The sequence below is a fragment of the Hevea brasiliensis genome, chromosome 4 (assembly GCF_030052815.1).
Source record: "Hevea brasiliensis isolate MT/VB/25A 57/8 chromosome 4, ASM3005281v1, whole genome shotgun sequence".
NCBI classification, from domain to species: Eukaryota; Viridiplantae; Streptophyta; class Magnoliopsida; order Malpighiales; family Euphorbiaceae; genus Hevea; species Hevea brasiliensis.
In genome coordinates this window covers 8,465,765-8,479,493 of record NC_079496.1, presented here as the reverse complement: position 1 = coordinate 8,479,493, position 13,729 = coordinate 8,465,765, and the positions used below count along the sequence as shown (strand labels likewise).

At 30.7% G+C, this 13,729-nt stretch overlaps 1 long non-coding RNA gene across 1 annotated transcript; it reads right to left on the bottom strand.

The window, feature by feature from the left end:
- Positions 1 to 8,095: 8,095 nt before the first annotated feature.
- LOC131179166 (uncharacterized) lies at positions 8,096 to 9,584 on the bottom strand. Its single transcript, XR_009148153.1, has 2 exons — positions 9,435 to 9,584; positions 8,096 to 9,330 (listed from the first exon to the last, which is right to left on the bottom strand). It is a non-coding gene; the product is annotated as an uncharacterized LOC131179166 (long non-coding RNA).
- Positions 9,585 to 13,729: the final 4,145 nt, after the last annotated feature.

Here is a 13,729-nt window from a genome sequence, read left to right as displayed (position 1 = left end):
CACATAATGGCACAACTTTGGTGAAGCAACCATGCCTAGAAAACCAAACCAACTTGACCAAAAGTTTGCCCTAATTCGGGTGACCTGCAATCTGCCTGGGCAAAATGACCAAATGAACAGTATTTGATCATTTGGCCATAACTCAATGTAGCAAGATCCAATTGACCTGAAATTTTACCAGCAATAAGTTGAGATATAGGCCAACAACTTTCATGAAGAAACCTGACTCAAATTATGACCATAACCTAGTCAAATTTCCAACCAAACTCGAGTTACCAAATCTGGCAGAAACAATTTTACCCAGAATTTTGGGTTCTGCCCAATCCGGCCAGTCATGGTTTTTAGGCCATAACTTGAGCTACAAAACTCCAAATGGAGTGATTCAAAAAAAGAAATTCAACTAGACAAAATGAGGAACAACTTTCATGTTGATCAGTTTGCCAAATTCCCACTGCAAAATTGACCAATGGAACAGTAAAGACAAGACATGAAAACTGAAAATTCTGCCCAATTAACATTAAGCTTGGAAATGGTATTGGCAACCAATACCAACCATATTGGAATGCAAAATGTGGTATCTTAGAGAACTTAGGTTCAATAAATTTATTATGTATTAAAAAGTCAATAATTTGAGTGAATAGTAATGTCAATAGTAATACAAAGACACAAAGTATAATAACTAAATTGGTAGAGGAAATTAAGGTATGAAATTTGGAATCCATGAAACATTCATGGATTACTTGGAATAGAAATAGTAATTTACTTAAATGACTTAATAAACATTTAAGTTATGTGAGTATATGATTAAGATTTGTATTCCCTTTACTAGTAGGTCTAATAAAACATAAGTAATACCACTTGAATATGAAATGAAATTAAATTAGATGGATTGTTGAGTATAAATAGGATGAGGTTTATATTAAGATTTATGTTTCCATTACAAATAAGATAATAACACCTTGTATGAGTTATGAATTCATATAAATATTGTAATGAATAAATGAATCACATGAAAATATGAATGGAACATTAGTTTTCTTTATAAGGGAAAGGAAGAATGTTTTGAGTACAATGGTATATGAACACCATTGTTATGAATTGTGATCAATATGAATGATGTAAGGAATGTATGAATATTATGATGAATGTAAAAATTATGAAATTTATCATGAAATAACAAAGTCATAAAAACACAATATATTAATATTTAATGATATTATGTGCCCTTGTATTGCCTAGACATGTGTGTCAGATTGGATAGTTTGGCATGCCAATAGGGTATTGTTTTAGCAGTATTGCGAAAGGCTTTATGCCTATATTCATGGCTTTGTGCCCGTATTCATGGCTTTATGCCAACATTCATGGCTTTTATGCCCGATTATGTGATATCATGGCTTTTTAGCCATACTGACTGCATACGTGGTTGACGTTCTGCGTCCCATGGTATGACGGCCCGAGACACTGCGGTGTCCAGTGCCAACGACCCGTTATCCAGTTTAGCCAGCCTGTCATAGGTTACTTGGGCAGTGAAATTTATTGAAATAAGTTAAGAATATTAGTAATAAAAAAAAATATTAGAAATTAAATAAATGAGTAAGATGACCTAAAATAAATTAGAATAGTTATTTATTAGAAAGAATCGAAATGAACTGGACCGATATCAAAATTTACTTATTATGAAACAATCTGAGACAACCTAGCAAGTATAGAGAAAATGCTAAAAGATTAGCAAAGAAAATTATAACATAAATAAATATTGCAAATGTGACTTATATAATAATATAAGCATAAATTTATTATTTTCAGATCATTTTTCTTTGTACATTATTACTGTACATTGGCGAAATAAACACTTTCAAAGAAAACTAAATTAGGATAAAATATATTAAATTTTAGAAACCGCATGTGAAGTATAAATAAATCTTAATTATTTGAATTATGTTTTATTTCTATCTTTATTTGTATATTATTTCCTTGTTATATTATTGCACCACTAAGCAGCAATGCTTAGCGCGATGGAATTATTTCATCGCGCAGGTACTAAAGTTAAAGCCCAGCAAATACTAAACAGAGATTTTGGAGTTCTGATCTGCAGAGCGTTCAAGGTTGTCACGTCCTCAGCAATGCATGTAGATATGGCTTACATTAAGCATATCATGTATTTTGTGTATGTTATTTATTTCTTATATTGTAATATAAATTAGCAAATTGTAATTAATTTGTATATCATGTAAATTAAAGATTTATTTAATTATTGCAAATGATGTAAATTAATGCAAATTTGAGAATTTTGCTATAAGAATGGAGCATTAATGAATTTATACAAATGAGTATAGATTTGAATTACATAATGATTTTTTTTTTCAAATGATGATATGAGTATGGAAATGATTATGAAATTAAAATGTATGGATGAGATTTGAAATATGAGAAAACTATGAGAATGATTGATGTGATAATTATGATTAGCATGGATGAGATTTTTTTTATTTTAAAATATTGTTGAATTTCAAACAGGTGAATATTGAAATACGCCAAACGATAATAAAATAGGGGAAACTCCACTGGTTTCTCCGTCGAAAAATAATTAATATTAAATTAAACGAATTCAAAATTATTAAAAAAATAAAGTAAGATAAGTTAGGGTGCTTCGGCACCGATTATAGCACGCCTTGCTCGGCTACACTGTAGTCGGTGAGGGGTGTTACAAATTGAAAGCCATAAATTTCGGTAGCCATGAGGAACCTTGAGGAAATTATGATTTTGATGGAATTAAATTTGATTACTAATGTTCTTGATGAGTTGTATATGGTAGAAGTTGAATTATAAGGTCTTATGCATGAATTGAGGTATTGGAAATTAGGGTTTTGAGCTATATTAGGGCTTGGCCATATTATTGGTGAATGGAAGTTCTAATGGTCAATTAGTGACCATTTAGCTGAGTATAATAAGAAATTGAAGTGAATTATAGCTTTGGATGTGAGGTTTGGTGTGCTGCCTTGAGTGCCCTGTAGGTCTGGATGTGAATCCAGCATGTTTGGACAGCTATAACTTGAGTTGTATAGGTTCAATTGGTGCAAGGCCAATTGGACATGAAATTAGACACATAATGACACAACTTTGATGAAGGAAACCTGTCTAGAAAACAAACTTAGGATGCCCTAAAAATTGACCAAATCCGGGTAGCACCAATTCTGCCTGTGTAAAATTACCAAATAAACAGTGTTCATTCATTTGGTCATAACTCAGTGTAGAAATATCTAATTGACCTGAAATTTATATCAATGGAAAGCTTAGGCAAATTAGAACAACTTTCATGTAGAACACAAACTCAAATTCTGGACTTAACTAAATGAAATTGCTAACTAAAGTTGAACTACCAAATCTGGCAGAACCAAAAATTGTCCAGAAATTCTGGGTAAAGGCAATCCGATCAATTATGGTGAAATAGCCATAACTTGAGCTAGAAAACTCCAAATGGGGTGATTCAAAAAGTGAAATGTAACTAGACACAATAAAGAACAAAATTGAAATGTAAGTAGACACAATAAAGAACAAAAGTGAAATATAACTAAACACAATAAAGAACAACTTTGATTAAGAACACTTGGCCAAATTCTCACTGTAGAATGGCCTAATAGAATAGTAAACCCTAGCACCAAAAAACTGAAATTTTGATTTATTCTCCATTGGTTAGAAGTATGTATTGGCAACTAATACCAACACTTTTGGGAACTAATATGTGGTAAATCCATGCGATTAAAACTCATGTAACATTATATATGAGAAAGTCAATATTTTGACTTAAATGACCAAATGAATAGTAACATTATATGTTAAGTGCAAATATTCAAGAAATAACTTTGTAATATACCATAGTAGGCCTAGTATGATTGGTTTAGATAGGTTGGCATGCCAATAGAGTTTTGATAGCAGTACTGCGTATGGCTTCATGCCATTCTATGATATGATAGCCTATGGCGATACTGATTATGATGTTATACTTGGCTTTATACCTTATTGCTTTTATGGCTTATTAGCCATTTTGTCTGCACACCGGGAGACACATTATGACCGATGGTGTGACGGCCTGAGGTACTTGGTACCCAATGCTAGTTTATCCATTTATCCAGTCCAGTCAATCTGTATAGGTTACTTGGATATGAAAAAGTATAAATGTAATTGAATTGATTGTTAAAGGAAGTAAAAAAAATTAAATATCAAGATAAAGAACAAGAATGATTACAATGAAATGAGGCTTAAAGTCATCAAAGAAAACGATTAATAAAATGCTAGACATAATTGAAATGAACTGGACTGATGATAAAAAAAAAATCTATTATTGAATACACTGAGAACTTTAATTATTGTGAAATGATTTAAGATAACCTATAAGGTATTGAATTAAATGATACAAAAAAATTAATAATAAAAATATAATTTAAATAAATGTTGCAAATGTACTTTTTATAATAATATTAAGTTAAGAATAATACAATTAGAATATTAGTATATTGTATATTCTTACTGTAACCTTATGAACTAAGTACCTTCAAAGAGGACTAAATTATGAAAAAAAAAAGGATATTAAATTTTAGAAATCTTATTGAAGCAGAATTAAATCTAAATTATCTGAACCATGTTTTATTTCCATCTGTATTTTATATATTATTTTTTTGTTATATTATTGCACAACTAAGCAGCAATGTTTAGAGCGATGGATTTGTTTCTTCGCGCAGATACTAAAGGTAAAGCCCAGTGAATATTAAACAGAGATTTTGGAGTTCTGATTTGCAAAAGTGTCTAAAGTATTCAAGATTGTCACATCCTCAGCAATGCATGTAGATAGGGCCCATATAGGTCATAATTTGTATGTTGTATAAAATACTTAGTTATATTATTGTAATGTAGATTATGAAAATGTAATTAATAGGTATGTCATGTAAATTAATAAATCGATTAGTTCATATGTGATTAAATTGTATATCATGTAAATTAATGAAAATTAAAAATTTTCATATATGAATCGAGCATGAATGGAAATGTATGAAAATGGATATGAATGAAATTGTATATATTTGAATACGAAATTGAAATATATAGATGATGCATGAAATGATGAGATTTTTATTTTAAAATATTACTGAAATTTTCAAACAGGTAAATAGTGAAACATGTCAAATATTAATAAAATAGGGGAAGCTCCATTAATTTCTCTGTCGAAAAATAATTGATATGAAAAGATAATAAATTGAAAATGATTAAAAGAATAAAGTAAGATAAGATAGGGTACTTTAACATCGAATGTAGCATGTCTTGCTCGATTACACTGTAATCCGTTGAAGGGTGTTACAGATAACGATTTATTTGACTTTAAGAATAATTGTCAAATGTTTAAGAGGATAAATTAAATTGATAATAATTTATTTCACTTTAAAAGTAATTATCAAATATTTAAAAAACATCAACTAAATTGATGATAACGCATAACTCTAAAATTAATTAATTGTGAGAGGCATAAGAAGACATTTTATTTTTTCAATTTGTTCCTGTTTTGAAGTTTGCAAACTCTACTGTTTATAACTTATTGTTCAAATTGAATTCAATTTACAGTTAGCCATTTTTAAAACACCCTTATGCTATTTTTGGACAGTAACATTTGATTAATTTTAGTATAAATTATTAATAAATTATAAATTTTAAATAACATTATTTTATTTATTAAAAACTTTTAAAGTTGATTTAAAATACCATCATTTTATATATTATTTTAAATTAGCACTCAAATAACATGCTTTTCATATTTATAAGTTTAATATGTATTCATGATTTTAATAAATTGAATAAAATATAACCTAAAACTTAGTTTGCTCTAATGAATAAAAACATATTATTTATCTGGCAAGGCTAAATTATAACATTCTCTAATCTCCCTACTCAAATATATATATATATATAATTCAAGTATTATATTTCAAATTCTCTCTTCCAAGTATAAGGTATCTCTCTTCTTCCTTTTGGCACCATTGAAAACTCCTCGTTCTTTATCTCACCACGCTATCCCTCTTTTAGACCTTGCCTCTCTCTCTCTCTCTCTCTCTCTCTCTCTCTCTCTCTCCTAATATCTCTTTGCTTTCTTTGTCCCCTTTGCTACCTAAAACCTAAAATTTCAACCAAAACAGTAGGAGCAGCAATTTTCTTGCACACAAATCAAATCCCAGAGAGGGGAAAGAGTTGACTCACAAATAAAATAAAAATTAAAAATTAAAAAAAAACTTTATAATTTCGCTCTTCATCATATAAAGGATGTATTTTAATAATATAAACTATTGTTTTCACTAAAAATATTATTTTTATTTATTAATTTTTTTAAGCCTAATGATTAATTAATTTAATTTTTTATGAAATCAATTAATTTAATTTTATTTTATTAGTTTAATTAATTTGTGGCTTGAGATAATTAGTAAGTGAATTAATGGTGGTTACTGGATGATTATCTGAGATAAGGAAATTGAGAGTAATTTATAGCGGTTTAAAGCAGTTCCAAGGAGTGGGCAGATAATTGCAGGTAATCGTAAAATATGACAAAATGTGTTATAAAGTCTTTCAGGAGCTTTTTAGATATCTGCACGACAGTTTGTAGTGGTTAATATTATTTAATTTAATTTTATTACTTTAATTAATTTATAGCTTGAGATAATTAATAAGTGAATTAATGGTGGTTACTGGATGATTATCTGAGATAAGGAAGTTGACAGTAGTTTGTAGTGGTTCAAAGCAGTTCCAAATGTAGAATATGACAAAATGTGTTATAAAGTCTTTCAGGAGCTTTTCAAATACCTGCATGACAGTTTGTAGTGGTTCTAAGCAATTCCAAGAAGTGGGCATATAATTGCAAAACGTGGCAGAGTGCCTTCCAAGAGTCTTCCAGATACATGCAAAAAAAGCTATAAGAGTTAGATATGCTGCAACGTGAAAAAGTCCGACCACTTAATCAATCAAGTAACAACAGACTTTGACAGTTTATTTATCTTTAATTTTATTCGTCTTTTTATTTACTAAGCTTCGCATTTATTTTCCAAGTCTTGTTTATAATTTTCAACAATTTAATATAATTTTCAGTTACATTAATTATTTAATTTAAGTGAGACTTTAACGAAATTGCGTTCAATTTAGTCAGGTTTCCACAGTCATTTGAAAAAAGTCAAAAAAAATACGTAGTTAATATGCTCAGTATTTAGCATGTATGCAATTTTTAAACTGTTAGCCAGCTATATTATTTTCTAACAAAATAAGTGAAATGCTGGCCTTGCGGCACATTCATCATGTAAATGCCCCAGCAAATAGTAATTTTTCCCTTTTAACATTAACTTGGTTTGCATGTTGGTTTCTAATTCAAGTCTCTATGCACAATTCAAAATCAAAGTGGGCAATGGAATAGTCTTCTCCATTTTTTCTGCATTATTCAACGTTGCATGATTGGAATTTGTGGATCGATTGGCAGTTCATGTATATCCATCAACAGGTAACATTCCTTGATGTCTTAATTTTATACGTGTTCGAATCGATTTATTTCCCCTCAAACATCAATGAATTAGTGTTCCATATTCTTCTAAAAAATGCACCTCTTAATTCTAATGCCTCAAACTTTGCCGCTAGTCTGTCAGGTTTCCTTATTCAGTTCTTAATTACCAAGGAATATGCCAAACTTTCACCCTCCATCATAATCAGAACGGTCGATGCTTTTAAAAAAAAAAAATTGAAAGAAAAGCTATTTTTAAATAATAAAATTATAATTTGATCCCTAAGTTTTCACAAAAAGAAAAAAAAACCTTAAAATATAGAGATATATTTGTAATTTTTAACATTTTCCTTCCTTTTCCTCTCAATTCAGAGAGAATGGAAGTGAGCTCTAAAATTTATTTTCCTTTCAAAATTTCCTTTCTCCATTTTCTTTTCAACCAGGCATAAAATGAATGAAAAATAAGATTATTTTCATCTAAAAATTTTCTTGTTTTCTCTCCATCTAAATAGAGTGTAAGATAATGCAACGCACACAAATCCGTCAGTGCACTGACGGTACAACATTCTTCCATAAACATAAAATAGAAATATAAATTCATTATTAGTTCCAATACAACTTCCAAGGATTAAAACACAATCAACATGAGGTGTTAGGATTAGTTGAAGAGGCACAGCCAACTTTCAGCAAGAATATAAAAAATCACAGGCAAAATGGAATTTCACCTGGATGCATGAAAGCATTACCAATGAGAATTTGTATCAATCACGCAGTGAAATTAAAATAATTGTATGAGACAATTTTTTGATAAATAATTATCTGGTGGTTTAACTTGTACCACACAAGTACAACTTGACATAGTATATCATTCAATTAAGCAAATTTCATTATGAAAAATTATAACCAATCATGCAATTGAGCCTTTCGGATTGATCAAGTGAATGATGGGTCAAGAAATCTAGGTTGCTGGAAAGAGTCACTTGACACCTCAGAATGCAGTGTTTTAGGACAAACCATTTCTCTTTGTGTGCGTGCGCGTGTGAGATCATTGAGGAAACCAACAATCAACTATCTCTAAAAATCAAACCAGTCAAATATCCAAAAATTTCCCTGGGATGAGCGCTATTCAAACCAAACAACCCCTAATTCAGAAATTTGATTTGATTTATTAAGTTACTCACTTTGGTTTTGACTTTTAGAAAATTTGGTCTATTCAATTCAATTCAATTTTCAGCATAAAAAACCACAATAACCAAACCGGACCAAGACCATTGGATTAAATCTCTAAATCCCAACCATTCATTTCACACCATAAACACATCCAACCCAACCAATCTATTCTCTTTTCTTTCTTCTACAACCGCCTCATATTTCTCTTTCCCCATTTCTTCTTTTTCTCTTCTCTTTTTCTTCTCCACCGTCATATCTCCCCCGTCTCCAATACCCCTTCATTGTTAGCCACACACACAAGGCCCACTTGAATCTCATCCAAAATTCCCCTGAAGGGAATAAAACCCAAAAACTATGAGAGCTCTGCCTCTCTCACCTGCAATACCCCTCGCAGCCTCAGCACCATTGCACAAAGCGTAGCATCTCACCATGCCAATCACCACCATCATCCATGGCCTGCAACCAAGGACCTTGCCACCATCTCAGAATCGCCTCACCATCCACTCCCTCGATGCCTCATTAGGCAGAACTGCAACAGCCTTATATGCATAGCCTGGTATATTACACTGTTTCGGTGATCAGTGTCAGTCCGGACAATTAAGGAGATGAGAACCATATTTAAGACATCTAGAAAAGCCCTGAATGAAAATAAATAGTGATTACCAGATAGTTAAGTATAAACAAGAAAAACAAAGCATAAAAAGTTAAATGAGCCGAGGGTCACAGCGATGGGTGACCTTACCGGGAAGTGACTGCGAGGTCAGTCCTAACCCTACTTTTGAACCGGAAAATGTGACGCCGCGGTCCTAAGAACTATTGCGAACCTAGTGAAAAAGAGAAAATCACAGAAAAGAGTTGATAAATAGGTCAAAAAATTAGGTCAAGGATCCGAAAGAAATATTGAATTACTTGCGAACTAGGTCAAACCGGCGAGAGGCAATTTGGTCAATTCACACCTGGGGGTAACTCCTGACCTAACTGTTCAATAAAATTGGAGAAATGAAAATTAAATTAAAGAACTATTAAAAAAAATTTAGGAAAAAAGAAAAAGAATGAAAATGGAACTTATTACACCATGTTGTGACCTCATCATGACATCATAAATAAAATTTAAATTACCCAAATTTTGACTAAGTCAAATGTGACTTAATAAAACATAAAAAGGCATAAAAATTAAAGAAAAATCACTCTCTTCTCCACCCTCATCTTCGGCCAAACTCCCTCACTCTCTCACTCAATGCATTTCCTCCATTAAAGCTGATCTCAAGCTTGATTCCTATGCACTTAACCCTAATTTCCCCCAAAATTCTCTATAAAACCTTGCTATCTCAACTTGAGAAGGAATTTGAAAAAGGAAAGAAAGGAGAAAAGTGAAGGAAATTGAAAATTGAATTCCAAAGAAGAGGTTAGTGATTTAAATTGAAATTTTTAGTTTGATTTATGTGTTTATGATTCCATACACTTAGAATTAAAGTGAAAATGCAAACAAAACCATTATGGGGGACTAAATGAGATTTTCGGCCAGCATATAAGGAGATAGAAATTTCTTGAATTTGATGAAATTGAAGTCTTAATTAGGTTGAATTAAGTATGTAGATTAAGGAAATGCACTTTAATTTCATGAGTTGAATGGATTGTGTAAATTAGGGTTCTTGAATGCTTAAATTGGGAGAAAAATTGTGAAAAATGGTTAATTGATGCAAATAACATTAATTGATGTTAGAAATGGTCAATTGGGACCATTTGTGATGTGTTGGAATTGGTATAATTGAAAATCAATTCGGATTGGTTAGGGGTCCCAATCTGGCACTTTCACCTAGGTCCCTTTGAGGGACCAAAACTGAAATTTTACCAATCCAATTGGTATGAGGCTAATTGGAAATGAAAATAGACACATAATGACACAATTTTCATGTATAAATCATGCCCAGAAAATGACATTAAAATAGTGAATAATTAGGTCAAACGCGAATATTGTGCACTGTAACTGTACCAAAATGACCAAATGAATAATTCATTAGGCCACAACTTGGTCTAGACAGGTCCAAATGACCTGATTTTTGTGGCATTGAAAAGGTATGACATAACACTACAACTTTTATGAAAAACACCAGCTCAAATTCTGCCCATAACCAAGTGAAATTGTCACCCAAAATTAGTGGTCCAAAATTGCCAGAACCAATTAGGTGCCCAGAAATTCTGGGTAACACCGATCCAGCTAATCTTAGAAAAATGACCATATCTTGGGCTAAAAAACTCCAAATGAAGTGATTCAAAAAGGAAATTAAAGATAAGACAATAAGGAACAACTTTGATGAAGAACACTTAGCCAAATTTCCACAATAACTAGACCAATGGAACAGTGCAACACAGGGGACTAAAACTAAAAAATTGAAATTTCTCTTAGGAGACTTAGAAATTTAAATGGCAACCAAAACCAATAAATTAGGCACCCAAAATGTGGTATGTGGGTGTAATTGGAATTCACATACATATTAAGTATGAGAAAGTCAATATTTTGACTTAAATAATAACCACGAAATGTAAATTTTTAAGAACATGATTGTAAGCATATTAAGATTAGAATTAAGTAGACATGAATTTATTTATTGGATTTATTATAAGTTGTGATACTGAAATACTGCAAATTGTGTGTTTCAGTTGAGAAGAATATGGAGAAAGGAAATGAAACATCGAGTCAAGGCCTAGAGGCGATTCGCACGAGGTTTGTGCACAACATAGAAATTTCTGTAAATTTTCTTCTGCAAATTGTTTTGAATGAATTGTGATATTAAATTGTGATTTTTTTGTATTGAAATTATTATTGAAAGGAACAATATGCTTTTAATATAAACTATTGGAAAAATAAATTGTGTGCGTTTGAATTGCAAAGTAATGTTTAGAAAATTGTTAAGATAGTTTTGAAACCACAGTGTCATGACCACATATTTGAATGCCTCACTAGCTTGATTAGTGGGAGAAATTAGTTTTGTATTCCCTCTCTGGCTGAAGTGTTGAGGTTTGTGCTAGTAGAGGAAGAAATTTGAATGGGTACCCATAGATTTGAGCTATTTAACCTTTGTATTCCTCATAAGCCTCTGGCTATTGAGATGAACAATACATTAATGGCATGATATGACTGTGTATTTTTATAAAATTTGATTTGTGACTTCTGAAGCGAAAAATTATTTGACTAAAATTTTAAATTGTGTTTTGTATCTGTGTATCATTTTCAGTACCATATTTGGATAAGTGTGATTTAATTTATATATAAATTAGTATTTTTAGTATGTTGTGCACCACTGAGTCATTGTACTCAGCGATAGCTTTTTATTGCTATCGCAGGTAAAGAGACTAGTAGGGCAGCCGAGTGAGCTGCTGAGGACTACAGCACTGCTTTTGAGATTTTGTCGGGTATAACATTATACCCTTACTGTACATATTTATTTTGATGTATATGATTGTAGGTACATATTGTAAATTGGTCTTGAGCAGTTGTACAAAACTTGTAATAAAATATTTTGGATTTTCTAATGTAAATTTAGACTGATGAATGTAAATCAATTTTTCTTTAATGGAATGTAAATGAAATTATTCAATATTATTTTTGAAAATATTTGAGTTGAGATTTATGAATTATGAAAATTTGCATTGAATTGTAGAGATGGAGTAAATTTGTGGTGAATTGAGTTGTATTGGTGGTTGATTTTGATGAAGTGAAATATTTGAAAGTGTTTTCTACAGGTCAAAAATTTTTGTTTTTCTCAATTACAGCCAGCACTCTGTCGAAATTTTTATAAAATTTGCGAAAAAATAAAAATGGTCAAAATTTTTACCTAACTTTTAAACTTCAATTAAACGTTTTTAATACATGCTGGAAATGCTCATCACCTTCAAAAAGTAAGAAAATTATTTTAAAATCCCTTATAGTGTATTTAATGGGTTATCGGTAGATGAAGTTCAGTAATTCATTAGATATACTACGGGATCATGTTATGTAAGGGTGGCCACGGTTCGGTTTCGAACCGGAACCGAACCAGAATCGGTTCGGTCAAAACCGGACCGAAACCGGTCAAAACCGGAACCGCTTCAAACCGGACCGAAACCGTCCTTCTACGGTTTGGTTCAGGTTCATAATTTTTAGAAACCGTGAACCGGCGATTCCGAACCGGATTGAACCGAAGATTTCGAACCGGACCAAACCGGCGATTTAAATACAAAAAATTTAATAAATACTTCATTCTACTCCTAATTCATTTATATATATATATATATATATATATATATATATATATATATATATATATATCATTAATTCATTAATTCTCTACACTCTCTTTAATTCTTAATACTCTTTCAATTTATCTCAAATTTTCTAAATAATTATTTTCTACACTCCTTTTAATTCTCAGTACTTTCACAATTCCCTTACTTTATTATTTTTATACTCGCTTAAATTTTTAATACTATCTCAATTACTCTGTTATTATTTTATATCTTCAATAAAATTTTCAATACCCTCTATTTTGATTTTTTTTCTTTTATATTTTTTTAATTATTAATTATCATATAATTTTTTTAAAAATGGCAAATAATACTCAATTCAACTAAGCTTTTATCCCAAAAATTTATTGGGGTCGGCTATATGGATTCTTTCTCCACTCTAAACGATTTTGGGTTAAATCCTCGGAAATGTGTAATACTTCTAGGTCATGTTGTACTATTCTCTTCCAAGTCGATTTAGGTCTACCTATTATTTTCATTCTATCCTCAACCCAATATGCTCTACTTGTCTAATTGAAGCTTTCCTATGTCTATTCTTCATATGACCAAACCACCTCAATTTCCCTTCTCTCACCTTATAACTGAAAATTTTGATTCCTCTAAATCCTAAAGAGATACATAGGTAAAATTAAGTTTATGCACATTTTTCTTTTTTTTTTTCAAATTAGTTTTATCTCTAGTTTTTTAATAAGTTCAAGTCTTTGCTTATTAAATTTTTCTTAAAAATAAGTTATTTTTATTTTTATTTTTCTT